This window comes from Podarcis muralis, chromosome 14 (genome assembly GCF_964188315.1).
Source record: "Podarcis muralis chromosome 14, rPodMur119.hap1.1, whole genome shotgun sequence".
NCBI lineage: Eukaryota > Metazoa > Chordata > Lepidosauria > Squamata > Lacertidae > Podarcis > Podarcis muralis.
In genome coordinates, this window is record NC_135668.1 from 9,196,229 (window position 1) to 9,213,130 (window position 16,902).

General features: G+C 46.6%; 1 protein-coding gene across 3 annotated transcripts in view; it reads right to left on the bottom strand.

Annotated features, from left to right (window-relative positions):
• C14H15orf39 (chromosome 14 C15orf39 homolog) overlaps positions 1-16,150 on the bottom strand; it is a 53,103-nt gene extending 36,953 nt beyond the window's left edge. For 2 of the 3 annotated variants that reach the window (XM_028705568.2, XM_028705569.2), the window contains exon 1: positions 15,523-16,150. The gene's annotated coding sequence lies outside the window, so the exon portion shown is untranslated. Of the gene's footprint in view, positions 1-13,405; positions 13,682-15,522 lie in introns of those variants that run through there. The other variant, XM_077919119.1, reaches the window with a different exon arrangement.
• Positions 16,151-16,902: the final 752 nt, after the last annotated feature.

A 16,902-nucleotide genomic window follows, 5' to 3' on the forward strand; every position in this document is an offset into this window, starting at 1 on the left:
TTCTCCCCAGGCAAAACCCTCCATGCTTTGCATCTTGAGCATTTTTGCCCCCCCCCCCCCCAAGTGCTCCTGGAATGTCTGTTGCTTGGCTGGAGGACAGGGGCAGCAAGAGTGTGTGTAGGAACTGCCTACTGTACAAAAGTGAAATTTTCATTTGTTGCTCTGCCCACGTTACCTCTGCACCACCACCCAGCCACCAGAATGTGGCTTCCGAAGGCTGCTCAGAAGAGAATGTGGCTCTCTGACTCAGACAGCGTCCCCCACCAACCCACCCACCTCCGTTTCCCCCTCTTGTTTCTTACTAAAAATGAAGGCCAGGATAGACGCTGTCATCACTTTGCTGAGCAAGGAGGAAAGGTGCAGGGAGGGTGGGGAGGGATGCTGAAAAAGAAGGCAAAATTCTTGCTCGTGCAAAGTTCTCTGTGAGCGATCTCGAAACCTCGCTGCTTAGGTAAATAAAGACTTGTTCCTGTTTTTAGATGGGATTTTCCCAGAAGCACCAAAGGGGAGGGAGAAAGCAGCTGCTCTTCAGAACCAAACAAGAGGCTGCGTGAGCCACAGGCCAAATCGCAAAAGGCTCAATATTTGCCAATTGCAGCCCGGGGTTATCTGGGGGCATCGAGAGTCACAAAGGCCAGGGATGGGGAGGAGATGTTTTCACTGCCTTCCTGCTTCCCACCCCAGCTACCCCTCAGCTCCTGAAGCAAGAAAACCTTAAAAAAAAAAAAAACCACACAAAATCACCCGAGTCAGCAACTGTGAACTAGGAAGTCCTTTCGTAATGGTACTGTCACTTGTTGAGGTCAACAAAATGACTGTCTAGCATCACTTCATCCCTCAGAGGCCTGGCAGTCGCGAGGCCTTGGCACAGATGAGGCCAGACTTCCTCTACATCAGCAACAAATTTAGACGGGGAGGTGTCATTCCTCATCCTGCCCTTTACAAGCTAAAGTAAGCAAGGCCCTCACCATCAGCTGATTATTTGAGCTTGCAAAGGGTGATGCATAGGGCTCAAGGAACTACAATTCACAGGGAGTTATGGTCTAAACCACAGAGCCTAGGGCTTGCCGATCAGAAGGTCGGCAGTTCGAATCCCTGCGACGGGGTGAGCTCCCGTTGCTCGGTCCCTGTTCCTGCCAACCTAGCAGTTCGAAAGCACATCAAAGTGCAAGTAGATAAATAGGTACCACTCTGGTGGGAAGGCGGACAGCATTTCCATGCACTGCTCTGGTTTCACCAGAAGCGGCTTAGTCATGCTGGCAACATGATCCGGAAAAACTGTCTGCGGACAAACGTCGGCTCCCTCGGCCAGTAAAGCGAGATGAGCGCCGTAACCCCAGAGTCGTTCACGACTGGACTTAACTGTCAGGGGTCCGTTACCTTTTTATTCATTCATTTATATTTATTTCATGTATAACCCAACTTTCCTGCATGGAGCTCAGGCTAGCATGGATTCCTTCCCCAATTTATCCTTCACAACAACGCTGTGAGGTAGTTTCAGCTGAGAGTGACTGACCCAAAACTGGAAAGAAGAAGAAGTCCCAGCAAAAGAAGAATGGATACAAAAACTTGTGGGATACGCAGAAATGGCAAAACTTACCAGAAAAAATAAGAAATCAAGATAACAAATGTTTTACAAAGGAATGGAAATGGTTTGTTGAATATAACAAATGTTTTACAAAGGAATGGAAATGGTTTGTTGAATATTTACAGAGAAATTGTAAACAGATAAGAAACTTGGCAGGATTATTGAAATAACCTGCAGTTTTATAAGAGTGTATGCTTAAAGTAGATGAATAAATGAGCAAATTAAGTTAATTTGGAATATGCAGAAAATATTAAAAATTAATTTAAGGAACTGCAGAAAGAAGGGGAAAGGAAGTCGAGTTTTGAAATGTTAAAATGATTATAAAATTATTGAAATGTATAAAATTGAAAATCATTTAAGAAATAATGATAATAGAGAGATAGAGAATGACTGACCGAGGGCCACCTAGTGAGTTTTGTGGCTGAGCAGGGATTTCAACCCTGGTCTCCCAGGGTCCCAATCCAGCACTCTACCCACTACCCCACACTGTTTCTCTGAAATCTCTGGGAAGAGGGATTGGCTGTTAAACCGCTCTGGGAAGAGGACAAGGGTCTTCTAACAACTCTCAGCACCCTTAACAAACTAGTTCCCAAAATTCATTAGCATGACTGCTGAAGTGGTATAAGGGCACTTTAAACGTATTCTGCAGACTGTCTTTTTCCTGCCCCACAACTTACATCCTATATATGACATCAAGCATAGGGCAGGTTGGCATGGCTTGGCCAGAACAACCTTGCAGGTCACCTAGAGAGGCTTGGAGGACCTCATCTGACCAGGGGTTCCCCCCTTCCCACGGCTTTACATTACAAAAATGCTGCCTCAAGAGTCAATCTGGAAGAACCAACAAGTCATTTGTCGTCAGGCAAAATATTTCAGCCTCTTCTCAGGAACCCACAATTTCAGGGCACAGAAAGAGCTTCCAACAAACCCATCTCAGTGTGGGTTCATCACAAATCCATGGTGCAAAGGCAGAAGCCACTTCAGGTGGCAGCCAGGATTTGGGGTGAGCTTAATGGACAGCAGCAAGAGACAAGGCAAATATTGTAAACCTCGCTGCAGTCTCTTGAGGCAGTATATAAATATATATTTTTAAAAAAATTCATCTGCCCCATGGGAAAATTCACCTGCAGGATCCCCACTGCCTCTACGATATAACCTGTAGAGTAACAAAAGACTGGCTCATTCTTTTCATAAAATGAGTTTCCTAACAAAATAGGGACAGGTAGTGAGGCATCTGATCAAGGCCTGTATTTTAAAATGAGCTTAGAGATATATTTGCAAATGTTTGTATGTTTCATGCCAGGCATAAAGCAGCTGGCTAAGTACTTTGGCAGTTGTTTATCTTCCTGCTCTCCTGGAAAGGGAAGGTTACACTGACCATACATATTACAGAATACAATCAAGCTGCAAAAACACTTATTAAGAGTTGGTAAATAGTAAGATTTATTGTTTAACAGAAAATAATACCATGTGCCTCCCATCAGACTCGCGCCATATTTTCCTAAGGTTAAAGGGCAAGAGCTAATGGGGAAAGCAGCTGGCTGGGAAAGGGGGGTGTAAATTGAAGAGGCTGCTTTTGAAGCTGTTTTTACTGAGTGCCTTTTCTTCTAAAAAGCTATCTATGTTATGTATGAAATTTATTGGCTTAATGTAATTATGCAAAGAATTTAGAAAGTAAGAAATGTTAGATTCTTATGTTAGATTCTTATTTCATTGATGGTGTGTGAGAATGTGAACCCAAGATCCCTGTTTAGATAGAATTTAAAACCATGAGCCATCTGTTTTAGCCATTTGTTTTGGAGTGCAGAGGCAAAAGGGCAAAAGGTGATCTGGTAATTAAGGTGCCTTGTCGAGGCAAATGTAAGATATATGGCTACTTGTCTGCCGTTTATGGATAGAAGGAAATATAGCTCTTTGTCTCCCATAAAAGGCAATAGGAAGTGGGTGTATCTTTTATGATTGGTTCTAGCAAACAGCCAATAGGAATTTCAACCAGGCTGATTGGACAGAGGCAGCCAAAGGAGGAGCAAGGGGGCTGGGCTGAGGAAATATAAGTACTGGCCATCAGGGCTGGAGGGGGGCAGAGCTTTTGGTAACCATATACCACTGTGCCTATCATTTATTTGTCTGACAAATAAATTATTATTTTAATTTCTCTATTGCTGCGTTGAATATTTCATTCCAGCTAAGTGTTAACCACAAGCAGGGTGCTACAGTAGGATCCCCAACACAAAGCTGCAAAGTAGAATGCTCCTGCTTCAGGTTTCAGCCAGCCAGCCATGCCCTCCTTCTGCCGTTCCATCCCCCCTCCCTCAAAATAGGCTTTTTGTCCCAACAATCTCTTACGGTAGTCCACAGCCACTGAGCATGCTCAGTCCTTTCTGGGTTGTCCCTCCCCACCTAGCCCTGCTTCTAGGGTTTTTGTCAAAAAGGAGTTTCTGCAGCCATAGAAACCTTGCCAGGTCCCAAGCTTTCTGACACACATCCTTTGTGTGCATGGATGACGCTGCAAAATGACAACACACGCTCACCTCTGAATTTAGGAAACAGAAGAAATGGTATTTGCATTGTGTATTTAACAGCAAGACCTCACAAGGCAGCTTACCAGAGGAAAATGAAAATCAGGGTGGTGGCTTTTTCAGTCAGAACTCACCGGAACGCAGTTCCGGCACCTCTCAGGTGGGTGCCATTGCCATTATAAGAGAACAAGGGAGGCGTTCATGGTGAGTTCCGGCACTTCTTTTTCTAGAAAAATAGCACTGATTAAAATGCTATGATAAATTGTGTCCTCCCTTAAAGAGGGCACGTATTGCGGTGAGACCTGGACAACTGACACCCTGTGTTGTGGGGGGGGGGTACAATTGGTTAGCCACAACACCCGATTGGTAGGTCCCTCAAAGCTGGGTACAATCTGGCCAATGGGGTGCAGTCTAAACGGTTCAAGGGACCTATTTATGCCCATGCACACAACGCAGCGCTTCCTCTTTCAGCGCGTGCATTCAGAACACCTGCCCACCTCTCCCTACTTTAGGGCTTGTTGAACTTGAGCTTGCTATGCCGTCATATGCTGTCTGTCGTTGGGACAGGGACAGGGGCACGGCAGGAATTTTCTCCACTTGGCTGATTGGCTGGTGCCACTTGGGTTTCGCCTGCCGCGTAACAAATCGTCACAACTTGTAAGGTTGCGGATAGGCACTGGTTCAGGTGATAGGGATGGGCGAATGCTCTCGCCATCCCTATGTGAAGGGTATTCTGTTAAAGGAATCCAGAGACTCGATGGTTTGGTCAACCCCTGAGAGGGGGTTGTGCCCGTGCCTGAGTCCAGGGGGACATTTGGGTGGGGGAGTTAGCCCGTTCCCGGCTTTCCACTTATCCAGGTGTTCACCCTTGGCTGACCTATGATGGAAGCCTGGGTCAGCGCTACCTGCATGGCAGGGAACTAGTCGAACCAGAGCCTATGCAACCACTCACTTTCTGTAATCAATAAAGTTGTGGCCTAAATTCTGCCAAAGAACCAAACCAAAATTTTGAGTCAAGTGTGAATTTATTTAGCGGGTAGGTCTCTGGGTCTGAACACGCAAAATAAATAATATGGTAAGAAGGATAGGATGGGTGATTTGTGGTTTTCAACTTGATATATAACCAGTTAAAACACTGTGATATCACAATGAATCACAATGTCTGCAATAAGGATAGAACTATGTAGAGCCATCGGCTGGTATCACGGTTCTTCCCACATTGTGATTTCTGCTTAGCACACAAACACGCATCGTGATTCGTGATATATTGCCAGGTCATGTCCTGAGTGCAAGAGCACTCTCCCTACTGGTGTGGACCTATTACAGCTAGTGGCCATTGATTCCCTTCTCCCCTATTAATTTATCTAATTGTCCTTTACAGCCAATCCATTCAGGTTGGGGCCATCAATACATCTCTCAGGAGCAGCAGCATATAACAATTTATCCATGCATGCATGCATGCAATTTATAGCCAACCTTTCCTCCCAAATGAGCCCAGGGTGGTGAATGCATGCAATTATTATTATTATTATTATTATTATTATTATTATTATTATTATTATTATTATCATCATCATCATCATCAACATTTTTTAAAAACTAAAAACTTATAAAGACTTATTTTATGCCTAGTGCTCTTCAGCCATCAAATGCCTGGGTAAATAAGAATGCTTTGAAATCTCTTCTTAAAGCGAATAATAAGACAGGCATACCTCACCGGAGGGGGCATTCAACCAACAGGGAACCACCACTGAGAAGGCCCTGTCTGGGGGTCAATGCCAACCAGGAAGCCCCCAGTGGCAGCGCCACCAACAAGGCCTACCCCCTCCAATCGTAGAATCTAACATGGTTGAAATTGCAGAAGGTACTCTTTTAGGTATATGAGGGTTAGCGGTTTAAAAATCAATAAACAGCTGAGTGGGGGTTTTTCTTTAAAAAAAAAGAGGGGTGAAAAAGTTGTAAGGGAAAGAGAATTCAACATGTGGGGCCAAGTCTTTTAGACCGCTGCACTGCTGGGGGTTGGACTAGATGACCTCTGTGGTCCCTTCTAACTCTACAATTCTATGATTTCTTTGAAAAGCCCCTGTTTCTTATACCTGCTAGCTTATCAGCCTTAGTTGCCCCGGGCTGCTGCAGCCAACCTAGGACCCAAGTAGGTTCACAAAGGAAGTTATTGAGGGTGTGGGAACACTTAACAAGAGCAGCAAGACACCACAAGTTTCTGGGCAGATTGTGTCCCAAGTCTGTTTATTTTATTTATGAAAATACTTTAGTTATGTACTGAAGTTCTCACCCTGGGCCAGCAGGGGGATACTGTAGATAGTTATGCAAATGAAGGATCGAAAGTGACATTCAGTGATTGGATGGATACTGTAGATAGTTATGCAAATGAAGGATCGAAAGTGACGTTCAGTGATTGGATAGTTTTAGAAAGTTGTTACAGTAACATGGTACTGGAGCTCTATATAAGCAGGCTGACTGAGCCCTTCAGTTCAGTTCTGTCCTGGCCTGTGAATAAACAAGAGCTGTTTGAAGAATCGCTGTGTCGTCCGATATGTTCACCCACAACTTAACAACTTCTATATGACAATCTCATTTAAAACTATGCATGTTTGCAACAACTGTACATACATGCCATAAAAACCACGTAAGAGCATCAGAGATCAGCAGCTGGCTATTACAGAAGAGGCAGGTTTGGCAGCATAGAGAAGTTTTCAGCAAACAAGGAAAAGTTAAAACAGAAGGCGCCCTGCTGAATCTCTGTTGAGTTTTCCACTGATGGCATTCAAGACTTGGACCTACTCAGAACAAGCGCGCTCAGGTGCAGGCAATGTTTCTCTGATGTTTGAAAGCCACACCGTGGCTTGGTGGCACTTTCAAAAGATTACGAGGCAGGCCACAGAAAGAGTCGGCAGTACACAGGAAGGATGAGGAAGCCATTGAGGGAGAAAGCCATTTTGTAAAATAAAACGCCTCGCCCCCAGCCAGCCTTCTCAGACGTACGTATCCCAAATAGGCTGATGTTAAACATTACAAATGAAGTTTCAATCTTTTTTCAGAAGGCCAGCCAGCCCAGCGACACTTGATGAACTACCGTATCTGGCACTCTTAAGCATGTTTACTGGGAAGTTCATGTCCTTCATTCTGTAGAATTTTCCTGGAAAATGATGCTTAGCATTGCAGACATATATTGTGTCCACGAAAGAGTGTGAGAGTGTGTGTGTGTGTGTGTGTGTGAGAGAGAGAGAGAGAGAGAGAGAGAGAGAGAGAGAGAGAGAGAGAGAGAGATAGATTTTCTCGGCACTAAACCAGAATTTCAGGAAGCCGCAAAGTGGGTACATAATGTAACTATGATGCCATTCTGTCAATGCCAAACGCAAAGTGTGCAGCTGCTTGAAATTACAGCTGCCATACATCCAGACATCACCAGTACTTCAGTGGCGTAACTGACATCTGGGGGGAAATTTCTGAAAAGCTTTGGGAAAGCGCAACAATTTTGGGATGTCCTGGTTTGTTTGTTTTTCGAAACATGGCAACCCTATGTCCAGATTCCACAGCAGTACAGTGGTACCTCAGGTTACATACGCTTCAGGTTACAGACTCCGCTAACCCAGAAATATTACCTTGGGTTAAGAACTTTGCTTCAGGATGAGAACAGAAATCGTGCTCCGGCGGCGCGGTGGCAGCAGGAGGCCCCATTAGCTAAAGTGGTGCTTCAGGTTAAGAACAGTTTCAGGTTAAGAACGGACATCCGGAACGAATTAAATACTTAACCCGAGGTACCACTGTATGCGGTACAGTTAGACAGACAGCCAACAAGGCAGGGAGGCAGAAAGCCAGCATCTAGGGTGCACAACAGCCCCCTCTTAAACACCGCCACGTGAGTGAACCAGAGATAGGAACCTCAGGACCCAGGGACAAATGCGGCCTTCCATACCTCTCCATCTGGCCCTTGGAGGTCTCCCAAACCGCACACTCCTCTTCCGCAAGCCAAATCCTTTGCCAGCCCCACTTTGCACCCTCCTCAAGTTTCTTTGTCTGGCTGGAATGTGTCCTTGCACTCTGATCATGCTTTCTGCTCGCCTGGATAGAGAGGAGTATTTAAGTGTGGGCGAAAACCAGCCTTAAGAAATGTACTACAAAGCCACTCTGTAGTACTTTGGAAAAATGTCAAGCCTTTTTCATTCCTAGTATACAAAGTGGTTGTGCACGTGTAATGGCAGCTGAGCCCGTTTTTCTAATCAATCAGCGAAAATAAATCACTCTTTTCATGGGGTTTTCCTCTAGAATGGATTATTTAAGGCACAGTTCTATTCTGCTTCGGTTCCTCCTAGTATTGGCAGTTGTGCAACAAACATACTGAAAATATTGTACATGGATCTCAAACATGGCTTAGTTGCTCTACCCACATGCAAGGCAAAAGTCTGGATCCGTTACTGTCATCACTGAGATTTTAATACCACATGGCTGAAACTTTGCACTACCAAAATCATCTCCCCCAAAAAAATCATTGGTTCTGGTGGTGTTCCGTTTTAAAGTTTAATTGTCACAACAGTAATATGACACAACTGATAGTTTTTTTTAAAGGGGTGCAATTTAGCATTGCTGTGTTTGGGAAATCAGAACAACTCTGTTTGCATTTCCAAGAGCCAAAACTGGAAGTTTGTAAATGATGTTTAGGAATGGCTGTTCTACAATGAGGTTAGCATGAATAATCTATCAATCTTAATTTAAATGAACAGTTTAACAGACACAGTCCGTGTGTACAAAAAGTCATCTCAATGAGATTGATGATTGATGTAAACCATGCATTCAATCATAGAAAAAGCAGTGAGAAAGGATTTCATGGGAGGTTTTCAAGCAGCAGTTAGATGGCCATCTGTCGTGGATGCCTGGATTGAAGGGGGTTGGAGTAGATGGTCCATGGGGTCTCTTCCAACTTTAGGATTCTTTCTGCACATTATTCCAAGAGGTCACCTCCTATAGGAATTTGCAAAGATCAAATTCCGCAAACATGCCTAGATTTACATGGTGGTAGAGCATATGGCTTTGCATATGCAAAAGGTCTCACAATTTATTCCTAGCATCTCCAAGCAGAATCAGAAAAGCCTCCTGTCTGAAACCCTGGAGTCAGTAGCCGCTGCCAGTTTTGATCTAGATTATGGGTAGGCAAACTAAGGCCCGGCAGCCGGATCCGGCCCAAGCACCTTCTAAATCTGGCCCACAGACAGTCCGGGAATCAGCGTGTTTTTTACATAAGTAGAATGTGTGCTTTTATTTAAAATGCACCTCTGGGCTATTTGTGGGGCATAGGGATTCGTTCATTCCCCCCCCCAAAAAAAAAATAGTCTGGTCCCCCACAAGGTCTGAGGGACAGTGGACTGGCCCCCTGTTGAAAAAGTTTGCTGACGCAGATCTAGATGGACCAATGATCTGATCTGGCAGAAGATAGCTTCCTATAACCTGTGTGGTAAGCCTTTTATTGGGCAAGTGACTCCATCCTGAGCATCAGAAAGATTCAGAAGTTTGCCTCCTAGCTGCTGTTTGCTTGGGCCAGAATCTTCTGTCGAACATGGCCTTTGCCAGCCTAGTGCAGCCAAGATATTTTTCTTGGACTACAAATTCCATCAGCACCAGCCAAGGGTCGGGAATGATGGGTGATGTAATCCAGCAAGAGCCAGGTTGGAGGAGGCTGGTCTAACAGGTTGTATCAGAGGTGTTGAAAGGAGAGCAGAGTTTCCTGCATGTAGGGGGGGGGGTCCAAAGTTCCCCGGGAAGAAAGGCTGATTGGTTAAACCACTCCAGGAATTGTAGCTCCGTAAAGGGACCAGGGGCCTCTTAACAGCTCTCAGCACCCTTGAACCACAAATCCCAGATTCCCTGGGGGAAGCAATGGCAGTGCAAAGTGATATAATACTGCTTTAAATGGGGTCCATGTGTCCATGCTATGTGGAAACCTATGGCCAAACCCTTTTCCGTGGCATGTGTACCTGTATCAATCAGAGGGATTTGCTGTGCCAAAATTTTAAGGTTTGTCCCATGCACATGTTAAAAATATAGCAGGTACAGTGTCGACAGCTTATCCTTCACAAGATTTCAGGACAATGGTACCTCAGGTTAAGAACTTAATTCGATCTGGAGGTCCGTTCTTAACCTGAAACTATTCTTAACCTGAAGCACCACTTTAGCTAATGGGGCCTCCCGCTGCTGCCGGAGCACGATTTCTGTTCTCATCCTGAAGCAAAGTTATTAACTTGAGGTACTACGGTATTTCTGGGCTAGCGGAGTCTGTAACCTGAAGCGTCTGTAACCCGAGGTACCACTGTAATACATTGCCTCTCCACAAAGTCCAGCTTCCCATCACAGGCCTGAATAGTGAGACCTACCCACAATTTATAAACCCTGACAAAGCAAGCCAAAAAGTTTCAGTCTCAGAGAAACACACATTTGGTAAGGTTTTCTAGAAAGCCACCCGTCGCCTCATTATGCTGATTTTCAGTCTTACAAGAGCTGAGTACAACCTAAATCGAAAATGCCTTCCTCCAGTTTCATGGCCATTCTGTTGCATATTATATAAATACAGGCGTACAACTTATAAAGCACTTTTTTAAAATTTAAAAAGACCTCCTTTGTCAGGGGAACTCTACCGGCTGGCAACTCCATTAATGTTGCCTTGCTTGAGAGTTTCCTTTTGTCTCTGAACAACTGTGTTGTTCAATCCCAAACTAGATTAAGGTGCACACAGCATATCATCCATTTTACTTGAGGTTCCTCTTAACATCAAAGTGACAAAGTCTATATGGTTCCAGCACTCACAAGCATTTCCAGGCTGCTAGAAACGTGCAACTCTCTTGCGGACTGTAGCTCACAATACTCCACCGGCATTGACAGAATACACATAGCTAGGCATAACCATAGTCATAATTACTAGGGAGTCCAGAAGGATGTAACTACCACTGATGATAGGGGAATAACTCAAATACACCAAATACCACTGGCATAACATTCTGCCACGTTTGATATCCACTCATAGCCAAGCAGAAACATTACAAATAACACTGGTCGGATTTTTCCTGATGGGCCAACAAAGTTACCTGCCTTCTTTATCTGTAACCAGGCAGTGCTTCTGGTTATTATTAGTGACAATTTATTAGAGCTATTTTTATCCTTCCCTACATCCTCAGATCACTGTGCAGGTCACAATACAATCACTAAGTCATCGACGTTTCAGTTGAAAACACAGGTTGCAGGAGGCAACAGGTGGGGGCAATAAAATCAGCCTACGATCTAGGAGGGGGTAGCTCCATTCAATGTCAGTCCTATCCATTAGGCCCTTTGAAATCAGCCAACAAAACTAATTAAGATTTGTTAATTTCAATTAGTTGAATACAGCTGTGTGTGTGTGTGTGTGTGTGTGTGTGTATCACTCTAACAGCACAATCCTGCGCATATTTTCTAATGAGCGGCACTTTTTTAAAGGGAAAAAGGTACCAGTACTCACTATGAAGTTGTCACAGTAAGTACTACACTTTTAACATGGGGGGGGGGTACCCTTGAGCAGTGGCGTAGCGTGGGGGGTGCAGGGGGGGCCGGCCGCACTGGGCGCAACATCTGGGGCTAGGGCAAATCCACGGGTTAGGGGGCGCAAATCCACGGGTTAGGGGGCGCAAATTACTTGCCTTGCCCCGGGTGCTGACAACCCACGCTACGCCACTGCCCTTGAGTACTGCCAGAAAAAAGCACTGCTAATGAGTAAGCTTGCCTGTGTTCAACAGGGCTAACTTCCACAGTGTGCCTAGGATGACAGCTATGACTTACCTGGGACAGCCCCATGGAACACAGAAAGAAAGTTCTGGTTAAATATTGTTATTGTTATCTATCTAGTGCCATTAGAAACTACCAGTACTCTATTCCGAACTTTAAAAAATGGAAAGCGTAGTCCTGGCGGTCAACAAAAGAGGTTTAAAGATTCTCTCAAGGGAAATCTAAAAAAATGTAGTATATACACCGACAACTGGGAAACACTGGCCTACGAGCGCTCCAGTTGGAGAACAGCCTTTACCAAAGGTGTCATGGGCTTTGAAGACGCTCGAACTCAGGACAAAAGGGAGAATCGTGCTAAGAGGAAGGCACGCTTGGCAAACCCTCACCGTGATCAACTCCTGCCTGGAAGCCTATGTCCCCACTGTGGAAAGCCGTGTGGATCCAGAACTGGCATCCGCAGTCACTTACGGACTCACTGTTAAAACCGTGTTCATGGAAGACAATCTTACTTGGCCACGGGGGATCACCAAAGAAGAAGAGATGGTGCCATTAGTGTGAATGGTGCTTCCTAGAGTACAAGGGGGAGGGGGTCCCTGTCTCAGAGACCTTACAATCCAAAATGTGACATGGGAAAAGGAAGCGCAAGGATAAGGACGCATAGGTTGGGGTAAACGGGCAAAGTGCGCTGGACAAAGGCCGTAGCTTAGCAGCACAGCACATGTCTTGGCATGCAAAAGATGGAAATCCGTGGACACTGAACTGAGAATAATAAACCCAACTGAACTTGGCAGGGAGCCTACTGCCAAGTACACATGCATAGGGTCCCCCCACAATATATTCCTTCAGAGGCATTAAACACCCAACCGAAACCAGTGGTGGAATTGAAGAACCTACGGCCTTTCAGCCGGTGGTTGTGCTATAGCTCCCCAACCATCAGCCATGCTGATGGGAGTTCAGCGGCATGTGGTCAGTGGACTAGGGTGCAGCAGTGGGTTCCGCAGGCTTAGGTTGGAAGGTCAAACAAGACTACAGCCATGAAATTGAAGCAAACCAGCAGCCAGAAGGCCTGATCTTTATTGATTCAACAAAACTCGTTACAAGGGGGACTAGGCCCCCTAAATGTTCCCCTGGCACCTCCTTTCCAAGCCTGGGAAGCTTCTGCCTGGCTCAGGGAGGGAGTTGCGATGCTCCCTGCCCCCCAAATCGCCTTCGCAAGCTGGCGCCTCTGGCCCTAATTGCCCCCCTACAACAAAAAATCGCTGCACATCACTGTGGGAGATGGGGTCCAGCAACATCTGGAGGGAAGCACATTCTTCACCCCTGGTTTGGTGCAACTAAGAGACATCATTTCACACACACACACCCCTTTCTTTGTTGCCTGACTTTCTTACTTCATTCTGGGCATCGGCAGAGAAAACGGAGCCAAACCGTTCCTCCATGCCTCTGCTCCAAGCATCACACACTCACTCACACCAATGGCATTTCCTAAACTCTGCCCACTGAGCGCATTTGTGTACACCAGCACTATAGTTACCGCAAACACGAGCTTTCGGAACAGAGGCGGTGCCCACAGATCCGTTGCCGCAACGCATGGCTTTTCAACCGGCGCTGACCACGTGCCTGCAGAGCAGCAGTCTCCAGCCCCGGACATGTGCGCGCATGCAAGCACTCCTATAAACCACACACACAACTTAGGCAATCCATAAATGGTCACGAAGGGCCTAACCAGAGCCTCGAGGCCCTTATATTTTCATAAGCATCCAACAAGAAACAGATGATCTTGTGGGAACAAGTTGTTGGGGTTTTCGTCAAAGGAAAAATCCCACCCCTTAGCAAATGAGGGGGAGAGAGAGAGAGAGAGAGAGAGAGAGAGAGAGAGAGAGAGAGAGAAGAGGAGGAGTGTCAGGATTGAAGAACACAACACACTTTTGTCAGCCCTCCTCTAGGGGGGTGGGATTATGTTACCTCCTCCTGCGGCTGAAAGAGAAAGCCCACGGCTGAAAGAGAAAGCCCACGCTTTACTTACTTCCTTAGCTCTTGTAAGCAGGCAGCAAATCTGAGAAAAACCTCCTTGGGGGTTTGGGACCCAGAATTCTAGGCATGCTACCTCCACCCACCCCCCACCCCCCACCCCCCAGAACTTAACCCCTGTCTTCAATGAAGCCTCCACACAACTAAAGATTGAAGCCTTAATTTTCCTAAATGCTCCTGTCTTAGGGAAAACAGGACAAGGCACACACAAGCAGGGGGGAAAAACAGAGGAACAGAGTTCCTCCACAAATGTGCAGAGTGCTTTGCAACCAGCCTCTGTATTAGAAGTCTCCAAGGAAACCTAAGTGGTAGGCAACTCTCGTTTTAAATAACAATTTAAAAAATTGTGTTTTCTTTCTTTTAAACAAACTAGATTGCCCTGTGATTTAAAAAAATAAGCCAGCACAATCGCCTGTGTGGTTCCAAGAGAACTCTGCTTGGTAGAGCGAGAACTGGTCCCTGGCATCCAACGTACGATCCCTTCTTGGGATCGAGTCCGCAAAGCGCGTTTGGGCACCCTTCCAAACGCGCCAAGAGACTAAACAACGCTTGCTTGCTCTCCCCCTTCCTCCCTTCCTCCCTCCCTTCCTTCCTTCCTTCCTTCCTTCCTTCTTTTTCTTTCTTTTTTTTTTAAAGGCTCTCTGTTTATCTTGGAGGAGACGCTTCTCCGCCAGACACCAACCCAAACACCCCCCTCCCCTCCGCACAGCTGAACACCTGGGTGCTTTTGGAAATGCGCCCTGACCGCCTCCCCAGGCCAGCAAAGTGATGCAATCGCGATGCTTATCATTCCGGGTTTTGTTCTGGCGTACTTCTGTCTACATTGGGGAGGCCAGGTTAACAAAAGGCCGTTTCAGACGGGGGGCAGGCAGCCCTCCCCAACACACGCACCCGCGCATACCTCCTTCCCAAACCTCCGTGTTTACTCGCGAGTAGGACCCACGGAAACTCCACGGGGCTCCTACTCCCATCCTTTGACAGGGATGCAGCCCGGGGCTACCATCCTGACACAGTCTGTCTTAATTTAGTGGGCGCAGCGGGGCTTACTCCCGAGTAAACATGCCTCTGGTAAGTTGCAGGGAGGGAGGGGAAGTCGTGTGTGTGTGTGTGTGTGTGTGTGTGTGTGTGTGTGTGTGTGTGTGTGTGTGTAATATCTCTCTCTCAGTATATGTAAACAAACAACCCTCTGACTTTTAGAAGGCGACATCTGAAGGCAACCCTGGTTCAGGGAGGAAAATGATGTCTAATGTTTTACCATTTTTAATGTGCTCTAAGCCGCCCAGAGAGTGAAACCCAGCCAAAATTATTTATTTTCTGTGAACCGCCCTGAGACCTCCGGGTCTAGGGCGGTATATAAATTCAAATTATTATTATTATTATTATTATTATTATTATTATTATTATTATTATTATTATTATTATTAATGCCACGACCCCCATGTATGAGCGAGCTGAGATTCCTTCATTGCACGGCGTTGGACTAGATGAACCCGGGACCTCTTCCCAACTCTACAATTTTACGCTTCCAGCGCGCCTTCAAAGGGCTGGTTTGAGGCAGCCGCCGTTTCTCCATCGCTGCAAAGCGGGCTTAAATCTTGCGCGGAGAGGAGCCGATCTTACCTGGAGCTGCCGGGGTCGGACTCCGTCGCTCCCCGCAGGTAAGGCTGCCCCCCAGAAGCGCATCTTAGTCCCCCGGTAGGGTGGGGAATCGCTCCGGGAGGCTCGGGGCGCGGGAGCAAGTGGTAGCGGAGAACGAGGTGGTTTCTCTATTTAAAAAAAGAAAAAAGAAATAGAAAAAGGCAGCCTCGCAGGAGGTAAAAGTTGCAAACGCAGGGCGCACTCGGATCCGAGCCGGCCGAACGAACTCCGGGTGCCTAAAAGAGGCAGGCAGCAAATAGAGGATCCAGATCCGTAGCGAGCGCTGATCCGGACTGATTTCGCTTCTTCTCCTTTTTTAAAAAGAGAAAACTCAAATCCGAGTTGCCCAGGCCTAAAAACTCTGTCTGGACTTCTTTTTCCTCGCTGTCCCCCGTTGGTTCTCCACGCGCCAACACACACAAAAAACACAAAACCACTTTGCAGAAAGGAAGCGACGAGAGCTTGATCCGGAGCCGCTGCTGCTTCAGTCATCTGAAAGGATCTCTGTGTGCGTGCGTCTCTCCGGTCCCTCCCCGCCTCGCGGGAGGAGGAAAGGAGCGAAGGGGAGTCCGCAGGATGAGGGCGCGCGAGGGAGAAGGGAGGAGCCGCAGAGGCAGAAATGTGATGGCAACCTTCCGCGTAATCCGGATTCGGGACGAGCCGAGCCAATCGGATCCCACGCGGAGAGGTTGCATCAACAGGCGGAAAAGAAAGAGGCTAGAAAGTTCGCAAAGACAGAAAAGAAGCCAGTAAGATCAAGAGCATGCGCGTGGAGCCAAGTCCTGTGCAGCATCAGCATCATCTTATTCTTATTACCTTTTACCCTTTTTGAATTACTTGTTGTTGCTGCTCATTCAATTCCTTTCAACAAGGAGCTCATAGAATCATGGAGCTAGAAGGGGCATCATATTCTAGCCCAACCCCCAAAATGCAAGAATCACAGCTCAACTCCAAGGAACATACATAAGGAACTCCCTTATTCTCACAACAACCCTGCCAGGTAGCCAGTTCTTGGAATGGGAGAAAAAAGGCCCAGCTGTCTCCCCACCCTTTAGGTTTTGGAAAGCAGGAGCCAAGACTGTGATCCTAACCAGCTGGAAGTAATGCTACTGAATTCAGTGGGGTCTGTGGGTTAAACCACAGAGCCTAGGACTTGCCGATCAGAAGGTCGGCGGTTCGAATTCCCGCAACGGAATGAGCTCCCGTTGCTCGGTCCCTGCTCCTGCCAACCTAGCAGTTCGAAAGCACAAAGTGCAAGTAGATAAATAGGTACCGCTCCGGCGGGAAGGTAAACAGCGTTTCCGTGCGCTGCTCTGGTTCGCCAGAAGTGGCTTAGTCGTGCTGGCCACATGACCCGGAAGC